Source organism: Apium graveolens, chromosome 6 (genome assembly GCF_009905375.1).
Source record: "Apium graveolens cultivar Ventura chromosome 6, ASM990537v1, whole genome shotgun sequence".
NCBI lineage: Eukaryota > Viridiplantae > Streptophyta > Magnoliopsida > Apiales > Apiaceae > Apium > Apium graveolens.
In genome coordinates, this window is record NC_133652.1 from 173091163 (window position 1) to 173103207 (window position 12045).

The following is a 12045-nucleotide window of genomic DNA, read 5'->3' on the forward strand; positions in this document are numbered from 1 at the left end:
CTCTACATCTACCTGAAAATTGTCAATTCAATTCTGTTGTGGAGGAGCCTTTGCTACAGCAAATGATGGCTAATTTAGGGTATGAGGAAAGTTTGGCAAAGTTGGGCCAACTTAAACGCCCACATATTCAAAGAGAATGGAAATTTTTCTTCGATTGCATCACGAAGACGTTTGGCAACAAGTGCTCAAATTTTGATGCCATTCCTATTCTGACACAACAAATTTGGTATGCACTCCTAAACCAGACTCATATTGATTATACAAAGACTGTGTTATGCTTTATAGGAGATAGGATGCATGAGGACAGGAATGTCATTTACTTTGCTAGGTTTTGTCAGTTAATCTACAGTTACTGTACATCAGATGAATCACAACTAGCAAGTGATCACATAGAACCGTTTAGATTAGCTAAGAGGGCTTTTACTGATCTCTTAACTGCTGACAACAAGAAGGAAGTTTTGAGACCCCTTATAATTCCTTTATCAGTAAAGCAAGCTCTGGTAAATGCTGATTCTGATACCTATTCATTGCTATATCCTGATGTCCAACCCACCAACACACAACAACCATCAGAACTCACCATTAACCAAACACAGAAACCACAACCATCAGCACATAATCAAGTGAAGCCTTCTTCTTCTAGAGAAAAGAGGACTAAAAAAGTACCTCAGGCACAACAGAAAAGAAGGAAAATGATTTTAAGAGATGAGTCTGATGATGAGGCACAGGTTCAACCATCACCACCTGCTGCTGAAGTAGCTGAGAAGGTCTCTTCTCAGACAGCTCAAGAAACTGGGTGTTCTAGGCCTCTAAAAAGGCTTAGAAAGCTAAAATCTGATGATCAAGCTCCCAGAGTCTCTCCACCAGCTAAGAGACTTAAAAAGCAAAGAGCAAGGAGGGCTGTAGAAGAATCAACCTCTGAAGAAGGAATGGAATCAGCAGCTATGGAAGGGGGTCATGAATCTCTGATCCCACAAGAACCTACTGTAGTTGAATCTCTTCCAAGTGCTGAGCCAGAACTTCATGAAGCTCATAAATCTCCAATCCAAGAGTCAGAGACTTCTCCAATTCCTACACCTCCTTTGTCTCCAATAAACTCTCCAGTACATGCTGAAAATCCAGGCATAAGTGCTGAAATTGATATCAACAATTTGGATGTGCCTATGGTCTTGTATCTGGAAGCTCCACCTATTTCACTTACTTCACAGCAAACTCCACCAGCAACTCCACTGTTAGATGCTGATGTTCATGCAGATGAATCTTCTATTGCTTCACATACAATTATTCTATCACAAGATGCTGATACTGAAGATTCTGCAAGTTCTGTTGAAGTAAATGCTGACAATACTGGTGAAGCTGCTACAAATGTAAATGCTGATGCAGCTGGTCCTTTAGGACATGCACCTCTACAAATAATTGATAAAGCTGATTTGATTAAGAAGTTTGTGAGAGAGGATGCACCAATACCTTGGAGTGAAACCTCCAGAGGAAGAGAGTGGATCAAGGAGTGGAACAAAGTTGATTTTGTTCCTACTGCAAATATTCTTGCTGAGCACCTGGCTAAAGCTGATGAGATGCTAATGAATGATTACTTCAAAGCACAGCTCAGAGTTACTGCATTGAGTACCAGGAACCTTTAAGGTCAACACTCAATAACTCAAGCCAAGGTGGAAAAACTTCAAGAAACACTGATTAAGCAAGACATGAATGTCACATTGGACAAGAAAAGGTTTTTTAAGCCAGCCTTTGACCGCATTAAGTATGTAGAAAAGACTCAAGAAAAGCAACAAGCTCAACTATCTGATATTTTAAAGAATCAAGCTGCTCAACAAAACCAACTCAATGAAATCCAAAACTTTGTGGACTTGCTTGTCTCCCTGCTTCTACTAGATGATGCCAAAAAGGGGGAGAAAGTAATTAAGTCCAAATGCACAATTGATCAACCACTGAAGGGTAAGGACGATGATAATGAAGACCAGGGAAACTCTGAAAGGAGTAGAGGTCTAAGTCAAGGCAGGGGTTCTTTATCAAGCAAAGCCAGAACTACAAGTTAAAGAACAAGTTCTTGAAAGGAATATGTCCTAAGTCCAATCATGTATTAGGATTTAGGAATAACTTTTATGTAATCTGTTTTGATTTCATTGATATTAATAAAAGACTTTTTTTGTTTTTATTACGGGCTTTATCTATTTAAGTGTTTAAATAAGATATACCATAGTTTAGAGTAAAGCTTTTTATGGATTATGATGAGATCATAATAGTGAGACCTAAAAAGATGATAACTCTAAACTTAAATAGTTCCTGGTCATAGGATTACTAACTGGTAATTAATAATCCGCAAAGATCGGTACATACTATGCTTGCTTCATTATGAAGGATGTCTGTTCTCATAGACATTTGTGTGATGACACTATAGCTAGTATGTAGGTGCTTATTATAGAATAAGTTCACTGAACATGACCCGCACAGCTGAACAACTGATGGAGTTCACTCACGTGTCAGCGGTTGTTCGTAGAGTGATAGTTGTACAAGTATCCTTAGACTTGAGGTCATCATAGTCATCTTGTGTACACTGAACTATGCTTTGGTTTAGTTCTTAGTCTCCAGGGACAATTATTAGGGTTCTTCTGGGTATAGTAATTTGTACACGAAGATAGTGTATGATCAATAAAGGATCTACCCCTTCCAGTGAAGGAAGCGAATGTTCAAGGCTGATCCAGTTATGCTAGTTCAGGAATCTCTGGCCAGAGTGAATGAAATTAGAAAGGAGTTTCTAATTTGCATAAAACTACGCATAGTAAATGGTAAGCAAGTGATTGAATTAGATAGGCTTGACACGAGATCCATGCCTTGTATTTAATCGTGACATTGTAGGGTAGAAGGAGTTTATTGTACGGTAACTATTCACTGAATAGGTTCTTGATATTCTAAGCAGTGAATTCATATTATCCGGATAGTCGCGATATGCTGAGAAGTATCCCTCACGATGTAGAATAAATGTGATTAATTAATTAATCATATTTAATAAATTAGAGAATTTATATAAATAATGATAAAATAGTTTTATTATTATTTATTTCTACTACCGGCTTAATATTGAACCTACAGGGTCACACCATAAAAAGAGAATGATTTAATGGTGGAGGAATTAATTAATAATGGCTAATAATTATTTATTTATGAAATAAATAATTAATTGGCAAATTTAATAATTGATTAAATGAGATTTAATTGATTATAAATTAATTAAGAAAAGTTCTTAATATTATTAATTAAGGATTTAATTTTTGGAAATTAAATCAAGAGAGAGAATTATTTCTAAAGTGTTTAGAAAAAGGATTAATAATTAAAAGGTGTTTTAATTATTAATGAGAATAATAAATGGGAAAATAATAATATTATTTATGGGAAAATTTCAGCTAAAAATTTTGCCTATAAATACACTATTATAGACCCTATTTTATTCTAACCCACACAAAACCCAAAAAGTTTGGAAAACCCAATTCTCTCCACCTCCTTCCTCCTCCTTAACATCGTTTTCTTGGTGGATACAGGTGGAGTGCTTCACACTTGAGGAGCAACTGCGAAGGATCTCTGATCTTTGTCTCCGAATTATTTTAAAAGGTTAGATTCGATCCCTCGAATTTTTATTCACGATTTATATGCTTTTATTTTGATTTTGTATGTGTAAAAGTGTTTTGTCATGCCCCCGCTGCGTTTAAAATTCAACAGTTCTGATGTTGGGAGAAGAACAAGTTCTGATACCGGTAAAAGGATAAGTTCTACTGAACAAACTCTGAAACTTGATGAAGAGATCTCCAAAAGGCTGTTCCTAAATGATAATCCAGACATGAATTTTGGAAGAAGAGATTAGACTGAAAGCTGAAAATGACAAATCTAAGTAAAAGGCTAAAGCTCAAGTCATAGAAAAGAAGCCACCTAAGCCTAAGGGCATTGTGGTCAAAGAGAGGACAAATACCGAGGCATCTAAGGCCAAGTCCAAATCATAGGTGGAAGTTGATCCTAGATTCAAGGGTAAGGCAAAAGTTGATGAATCTGTAAAGATTTATATGCCAACCATGGATCTAGAAGTAAATGCTGATGAAGAAACAAGTCTGATTTTGAAGAAGAAAAGGAATATTCAAGCAACCTCTGACAGAGCTCAAGTTGTCTTGACATCAGAAGAAAAGGAAACCTCTGACATTGCTCATGTTAAACCTTCAATAGTTCTACTACATGGGTTTACTAAAGCTCAACAATCTGCTCAACCTATGAAGACTTCAATAAATGTTTTTAAGGGTAGATTGCTCCAAGGGAAGGAAGCTAGAGATAAAACAGAACTGGGTAATGCTGATGAGAAAAGAGTAAACAACTCTACCTCAGATCCTACATCTCTTTCTGAACCAGGATTAGGGACAACTCCAGAAAGACTAAATCAATTGGAATCTGTACATATGGTGTAAAATTCCAAGCTGAAAGAAGACATAATGCTTTATTTTATGATAGATGGAAGAGTATTCCAGATAAGAAAGGATGCAATTCGGTTTAAGTATTATGAAGAACCGCAACATGTTTTATTTCTACTTTAAGTGAAGAACAGGTCAACAAATGGTGCTGCCAGTTACTTAAAATCTGATATTCAAAGACAGAAGAAACTTTACTCTGTAAAGTCTGACAGACCATACTATCCAAAGTACAGAGCTCACAATGGTGAATTAGTTGAGATGAAGCCTAATACCGCCAAGATCACTACTTTTCTGGGTATTAAGGGTGTTGAATTTAATCTGGAGTCTAACAAAGCTTATCTGATCAAACTGGATCAGGAAATAAGGAAAGCAAAGATTAATGATCTCAGGGCTGCTATCTTTCAGATAGGAGAAGATACAGTTGAACTTAAAGATGTTAAAAGGAGGATGATAAATGAACTTGAATATGCTGAGAGAACTCTTTTGAAGAACTAACTCAGAACAACTCCTGACATTCAAGAGATCACAAACTTAAGCCAAGTCAAGGACTACACCTTTTAAATTTTGAAGGATATACAGGCTAAAGCTGATATCAGACTTTAAGGATGGTAAAAGCTACAAGGACTGTGAGTTGTAGTTATTTAGTCAAATTCTCATATGCATTTGTACTTAATATTTTTGACATCATCAAATATCTATTGAACTTGTATATTATGTTAATTTACAAGTTGAGGGAGATTGTTAGATATATTTATGATGTCATGTCTAATAATGATTTGTGTTTAGTTCACAGATCTTGACTAACAGGACAAATCAGGACTAAACTAGAAATCAATACTTATACTGTTATGGATAAAAAACTAAGGTTATTATTTAATGTATTTATTACTAAGATTCGGGAGCTCAAGGCCTTTAATGGCTGCTCTCGTGCTACGTGGCTCGATCTGCCTTTACGAGATGCCTACGTATCTCTGTGAATTAGAGAATCAAGCCAAAAAACGTAGTTCTGATCTGTGTGGTGAGGCCCCTTATATAGATGTTGGGAGTCCTTGAATTGGACTTGGTATAGGAGACTCGATGGGCAAGTCTCATAATTAGAATGGACTTTGGAGTCCTAGATAGTAGGAAACTGATTCCTTATCCTTTTAGGTCCCCTTGAGGCTAATCTATAAGGATTTATATCCTTATCAGGACTCTTCTCAATAACTGATTTTTCCCTTATTAATTAATTACGAAATTAATTAATAATCAGGGTTTTTGGGCCTTTTTTATTCCACCAGGCCTGATCTGGTCCATCAGGCTTAACCTTTCTGGTCTGAATATCATACATCTTCTTATTGGGCCTAGCATCCCATTAATTATAAAATCAGGACTTATTTATCCCTATCATTTGCCCCCCAACTTTTGGGAAACATTGATTAGGTTTCGCAGAAGTTAAATCTATTCGTTCCCTTACAGGGTTTCGTTTTTGCGTAAAGTGTGGAGCGACCTACACATTTACAATGAATCTTCCTTTTATTCAGAAATTTTCCAGGAATTTTTCCCTAATTTTCTGGGATTTTCCCTAATTTTCTGGGATTTTTCCCTAATTTTCTGGGATTTATCCTTAATTTCTGGATTTTTCCCTAATTTTCTGGGATTTATCCTTAATTTCTGGATTTTTCCCTTAATTTCTGGGATTTATCCTTAATTTCTGGATTTTTCCCTTAATTTCTGGATTTTTCCCTTAATTTTCTGGGATTTATCCTTAATTTCTGGATTTTTCCCTTAATTTCTGGGATTTATCCTTATTTTTCTGGATTTATTCCTTATTCCTGAAAATATTAGTATTTTTCAGAAATTATTTAAGGAATTTCCTTATTTTTCTGTAATTTTCCAGGAATTTTTCCTTCCTTTTTTTTTAATACAAATTTCCACCAGGAATCCTGTTCGACCAGGATCCTGGTCGAATTATCCATCACTTTACCCTAGTCGACAGCCTTTCGAGCAGGAGCATTTCGAGCAGAAGTCCTGGTCGAATTTCGTCCAGGATTTCTCCTACCCCCTTTTTCTTTTTCGAGCAGGGAATTTTCGGTCAGAATTTTGGGTCAGAATTTCTTGTTTTGACCGAATTAGCCACCTTTTGTTGCCCAGGTCGACGTAAATTCGGGCAGGGTCCATTCGATCAGGATTTTACTTTGCTTCCTGGTCGACAGGGTCAAAAAACGTTCTGGCATTCTGGTTGAATGAAACAGTTATTTCCCCTTTTCGACCAGGAATTTCTGGTCAGGATCCTTCTCTTGACCGAAATAGCCCCTTTTTTCAGCCTTGGTCGAAGGAAAATCGACCTCAATGCAATCGACTAGGATCTTGGTGCAGGTTCTGATCGAATTGGGTCAGGCTCCCCCTTTTTTTTTATATTCTTGGATTTTGGGCCCTTAATGCTGGGCTAAAACCTGGGCCTATTATAACCGGGTTTATTTTCTTATTGGGCCTACCCTTAATTCTGGGTTTCAATTAGAAAAACCGTGGGCCCATTTTTCTTGGTCCAGTTAGGCTTTGCAATTGGCCCATTGTAAATGGGCTCCCTTTCCACTCCTTTTTTCTTAAACACCATTAGGGCCTCAAACAGGGCTCTTTTTTTTTTTGAATTGGCCTTTTTTCTAAGCCCAAATTCCAAATTCTTTTGGGTTTTTCTGGATTCTTCCAGATTCTTCCAAAACCCAAGTTTTTCTTTTTTGATTTTTGCTAGAATTCTCATGAATTTTCCAGGAATTTCTTGGATAATTCCAGAATCTTCCAGCTTTTGGGCCCAAATGGGCTTTTTAAGGCCCATTACCCACTTTTTCTTCCTATATATAGGTGGGGGGAGTGTGCATTCTCTTCACACTTTTCACTCTTCACTCTTCCCTCTTATCTCAAAATTTCTAACCTTCTCCTCTCTCAAATCCCCTCCTTTAGCTTTCCAGGCCTTTTCTAGCTTTTCTAAATGGCTGATAAGAGTTCCGAGAGGGCAGCCAAGATAGCCTCGGCTTCAAAACGAGGTAAGGATATCGAGATCCGTTCTTCGTATATGTCTTTAATCGATATGATTAACACTAGGGGGGATGAATATCCCTCCACTGCACATCTCGATTCTTTTAATCATTGTAATACTTGGCACAACATAGATTTCAATAAACTAAATGCTCGTTATAACGTCCTTCCTCCTTTTAGATTAGTTCCAGTCTCTGGTGGTGACCGTACTTGCCACTGGAGACCCGACACTCTCTTCATTTACACAGATGCCCTTAATGCTGGACTTAGGTTTCCTTTTCACCCTTTTATTCCTCATCTTTTGGCTGATTTACAAATCAACCCGTGTCAGCTTCCTCCAAACGCCTGGAGGAACATTCTATGTTTTATGGTTTGTTGTCTTAGGGAGGGCTTTCCTCTTTCTGTAGCTGTTTTTAGGAAGGTCTTTCAGTGTTATAATAGTTTTTCCAGTATCTGTGGCTGGGTCTATGTCAAGCAAAGGCCCAAAAGCAAACATATCTTTAACAGCGCCTCTATTCCTGATAATAATCAAAATTGGAGGAATAGTTTCGTTAGGTTACGTTGGGAGAATGGTGACTGGGGCACACTTTTTCGATCTTCCTTCGGGAAGGTCAGTGATGGTAGCCTCAAATCCATTCACTTAACTCCTGAAGAAACTATTATTTATAATGGGCTTACTCAGGATGATGGCACCACCACCAGCTGGACTCTCTTAGAGGAGTTTTTCCTGATTCATGTGGGACTATCCTCTGTTTCTCAACAGGGTATTTTTCTTCCCTTCTCAATTTTACTTCATTTCATGCATTATTAACATCACTTATTTTGTCCTTTGCTTTGTTTCAGCTGCTAAGGAGATTAACGAGGACAATGTTCCTTTGGTTGAGGAGACAGCTAGGATGAAGAAAGCTCGGCTCGCAGGCCTAGACACCCGGGGAAAGGCCACGGAGCCTATCTTTTTGAAGAAGCACAAAGAGCCTATAGGGGAGGCTTCAACTGAAGGAGCTGGAGGCCATGGTGCTCCTATCACTGTTGCTGCCCCTACTGCTGCTGCCACAGGCGCCTTTCAGCCTCTCTGGGGATTCCGCCGAGGGGACACCGTAGTTGGTTCCACGAAACATGCTTGGGATTGGTCCTACCATAGCGTGACTCCCAAGGACTTTACTGATGTGGTGGCCACCCCTGATCTTGAGAGGATTAAGCTCATGGGAGCTCAGTCTCTAGCTTCGGTATGCCTTCTCTTTTTTGAACTTATCTTTCATTCTTGTAGCATTTTCTTGCCTTATACTTTGTTAATTGCTTTGTTTCAGTCTAACGCCTACTTTCAAGGCGCTGTGAGGCAAGTCGAATCATGGAAGCGGGCTTCTGATAAGGCCGATAATGCCCTCAGGAGGCAACAGAAGAAGTATGCTACCCTGGAGAAGAAGCTCAAGCGCAAGGAGGAAGAACTCGGAGAGTCTAACGCCAAGCTGGTGGTACTTCGGGCGGAGAAGGATAAAGCTATAGAAAACTATCTGGACTCGGAGGAGTTTGCCCAATCCATGAGGATTAGGGATGATTCAGTCTTTCCCGGGTTTTTTAGGACTGGTTGGGACACGGCCCTTGGGACCGCGAACGAGGCTTATCCTGATATTAACCCGGTGGACTATATATGCCCTGATGACGAGGCTTTGCTACAGAGGTTTCGTACCCGAGTAGTTGTCTCGGACCATGTTCCTCAGGATCCCTCCTTCCTCCTCCCGAGTCTTCTTCCAGACCTGCTGAGGACGGCAGCTCTTCCTCCTCCTCCGAGACGACAGAGACATCCAGCGAGAGTGGAGAGGACGATGATATGGATGCCGAGGGCACCTCAGCTCCTTAGAGCTTTTTCAGCCCTGCGTGGCTTGTCTTATTTTCGAGACTTTTTTTTTATCAAATTTCTTGTAATATTTATCTGATCTTATTTTATCACCTTTTATGCTTGCATCCATGCATTTGGTTTTTATTCGTTAGGCCACAAACATACTTTGAAGAATTTATGAATTTCATAAAATTGTCTGGGATTCGTCCCTTACACAAGTCTTAATAAACTTCGTAATAAAACTAAAACATATAAATCCTAAGCAAGCAAAGCTTCAAGGTGCTTTTCAACCTACTCGCCATCCTGACGAGTGAGAATCGTATCCGGCTGCCCTATACATGGTAAACCTTCAGGTTTTGTGCATGCCAAGTTCTCGGGACTTCAAAACCATCCATAGTCTCTAGCTTGTAGGTTCCTCTACCTTGAACACTCTTGACTCTGTACGGTCCTTCCCAATTCGGGGAAAGCTTCCCTTTTTATCCTACACCGGATGCTTCTATCTTCCTCAAGACTAGATCGCCTTGTTTAAAAAACCTTTCTTTGACCCTTAGGTTATAGTAGAATGAAGCCTTTTTCTGATATTCTACTATCTTTGCATGTGCCCTATCTCGCACTTCATCGATCAGATCCAGGGCTAACCTTTGCCCTTCCTCATTTTCTTCTGCATTGAAAGCCTGAATCCTTGGAGAGGAATGTGATATCTCTACTGGAACTACTGCTTCTGCCCCATATGCCAACATGAAGGGAGTTGCTCCTGTCGTGACTCTACAGGTAGTCCTGTAGGCCCATAATATTGGAAGTATCTCATCTACCCAATTATTTCTTGACTTCTCGATCCTCTTCTTTAGTCCATCCAGGATTATCCGATTTGCTACCTCTGCTTGCCCATTGGCTTGCGGGTGAGCCACAGAGGTGAATCGTAACTCAATTTCATTTTCTTCACAATACTTCTTGAATTCCTCATTGTTGAATTGTGTTCCATTGTCAGTGACGAGGATACGGGGAATTCCATATCGGCACATAATGTTTTCCCACAGGAATTGTGCAACCTGCTTAGTAGTGATTTTGGCCAAGGGTTTGGCTTCGATCCACTTGGTGAAATAATTAATGGCTACAATCAGAAATTTCCTTTGTGTCGTGGCCATAGGAAAAGGCCCTAGAATATCCATCCCCCACATGGCAAAGGGAATAGGCGAGTTGATAGAGGTCAGCATCTCGGGGGGTTGTCTACCAACTGGTGCATGCTTCTGACAGCGATCACACTTCTTCACATATTCTTTGGCATCAGCCATCATTTCTGGCCAATAGAAGCCTAAACGAGTTATCTTATGAGCCAAGGCCCTGCCCCCCAAGTGTTGTCCACAAATACCTTCATGCACTTCTTCAAGAGCCAAGCGTGCCTCATCGGGCCTGAGACACCTCAAGTAGGGAACCACGAAAGATCTTTTGTAAAGAATCCCATCTATCAAAGAGTACCTTAGTGCCCGAACAGTTAACTTCCGTGCTTCAGTTGCATCACTTGGCAACCAACCGGTCTGAATGTGAGCCTTGATGGGATCAATCCATGACGTCCCCAAGCCTATGGGAGCCACTAGCTTAACATCTATGCTTCGTGTCTTCAAAACACGGAAGTACACACTTCCTGAACTTTCTTCAATCTCAGACGAAGTGAACTTTGATAGCGCATCTGCCTTAATATTTTCTTCCCTTGGAATGTATTCAACATGGCATTCATTAAATTGGGTCATCACAGCCCTTACTAGGCGGACATACTTAGCCATCGTATCATCCCTTGCCTCAAATTCTCCCTTTACCTGGGATATGATCAGCTTCGAGTCTCCACGGACCTTTAAGTTTTTGACTCTAAGTGTCCCAGCTAGACCAAGGCCAGCTATCAGGGCTTCATACTCTGCCTCATTGTTTGTGGTTGGAAAATCTAGCTTCATAGCATACTCAATTAAGAACCCATCAGGGCTTTGCAAAACCAACCCTGCTCCACTGGAATTTGTTTTTGATGCTCCATCAAAATAGAGAACCCAATATTCTTTCTCCTTGTCCCCATTGTCGACTCCCTTGTCTTGAGGTATGGTATCTTCCTGCCCCCCGACTTCTTGGTTGGCTATGGTACATTCCACCACGAAGTCAGCTAGTGCCTGGGCTTTTATGGCCGTGCATGGCTTATACTTGAGATCGGACTCTCCCAACTCTATTGCCCACTTAATCAGTCTCCCACTTGCCTTGGGACTATGAATGATGTTTCTCAGTGGCTGATTTGTTAGCACTTCAATCTGGTGAGCTTGAAAATAAGGACGCAGCTTTCTTGAAGCCATTACCAAGGCTAAAGCGAATTTCTCAATAGTTGAATAATTCAACTCTGCACCATGCAAGATTTTGCTGACATAGTATACGGGTTTCTGGACTTTCAGTTCCTCCTTAACCAACACCGCGCTCAAAGCGCTCTCTGAAACAGCCAAGTACAAGAATAAAACTTCACTCAGAACTGGCTTGGCCAACAACGGGGCCTGGCCCATATACTTCTTTAACTCTTTAAATGCCTTCTGATTTTCCTCACTCCATACAAAGTCTTTAATGTTTTTTAATGACTTGAAGAATGACAAGCACTTGTCTCCTGACTTGGAGATGAATTGTCCTAGCGTCGCAACCCTTCCTGTGAGCTTCTGAACATCCTTGACAGTTTTTGGTGGTTCCATATCCAGGATTGCCTTT